Below are 934 nucleotides of genomic sequence, written 5' to 3'. Positions count from 1 at the left end.
TGGTTTCACATCATGTATGTTGTGTATTTACTCCACAGAGGTGGATACTGACATTCAGGTGTGATGCTACTGGTGAAGAATCTGCCTGCCAATGCAGGAGACACAAGAGATGTGGGTTCCATCCCTGGGTTGGAAAGATCCCCTGGAGAAGGAAATGGCAACCCACTCCAGTATTCTCATCTGGAAAATTCCATGGACAGAGGAGCCTGGCAGGCTAGAGTCCGTGGGGTCCCAAAGAGTCAGGCGCAACTAAGCACACACACACACAAAAGCTCCTCTTGAATACCTAGCATTTGATCATCTATTTGATCATCTATTTCAAAAATTGTAAATTAGGACCTTTTTTTTTTTTTTAAAAGATGAGATAACAGAAGGTTCCAAGGGTTAAATAATTCCCCAGGAAGCAGAACAAATTCTGAAATTTGGCTTGACTTTTTTGTTGTTGTTGTTGTTGTTGTTACAAAGCTCATGTAATTTCCACTAGACGGAAAGTGAAAGTGAAGTTGCTCAGTCATGTCTGACTTTTTGTGACCTCATGGACTATAGCCTACCATGTTCCTCTGTTCATGGGATTTTCCAGTCAAGAGTACTGGAGCGGGTTGCCATTTCCTTCTCCAGAGGATCTTCCCAACCCAGGGATCGAACCCAGGTCTCCTGCATTGTAGGCAGACGCTTTACCATCTGAGCCACCAGGGAAGTCCTCCACTAAATTCATCTGCTGCCTAAATATTCCGAGTAGTGTTTTATAGTACTTAATATAAAATAAGTTCTCTCATGCCAGTTTCCCTTATGTGATAAACATCACCTCATGTTCATGATCCTAACAAAAAAAGTTTAAATACATACACATACAGTACAATATATGTGAATATATGTAATATATTCCTTACATGTATTTAATTATATTTTTGCTTTTGTGGCTAATCAATTCAAC

General features: G+C 40.1%; 1 non-coding gene across 1 annotated transcript; it reads right to left on the bottom strand.

The window, feature by feature from the left end:
- Positions 1–624: 624 nt before the first annotated feature.
- TRNAC-ACA (transfer RNA cysteine (anticodon ACA)) lies at positions 625–696 on the bottom strand. Its single transcript has one exon. It is a non-coding gene; the product is annotated as a tRNA-Cys (tRNA).
- Between the last annotated feature and the right edge of the window lie 238 nt (positions 697–934).

The sequence above is a fragment of the Bos mutus genome, chromosome 18, assembly GCF_027580195.1.
Source record: "Bos mutus isolate GX-2022 chromosome 18, NWIPB_WYAK_1.1, whole genome shotgun sequence".
In the NCBI taxonomy this organism is placed as follows: Eukaryota; Metazoa; Chordata; class Mammalia; order Artiodactyla; family Bovidae; genus Bos; species Bos mutus.
This window is presented reverse-complemented; position numbering and strand designations above follow the sequence as displayed.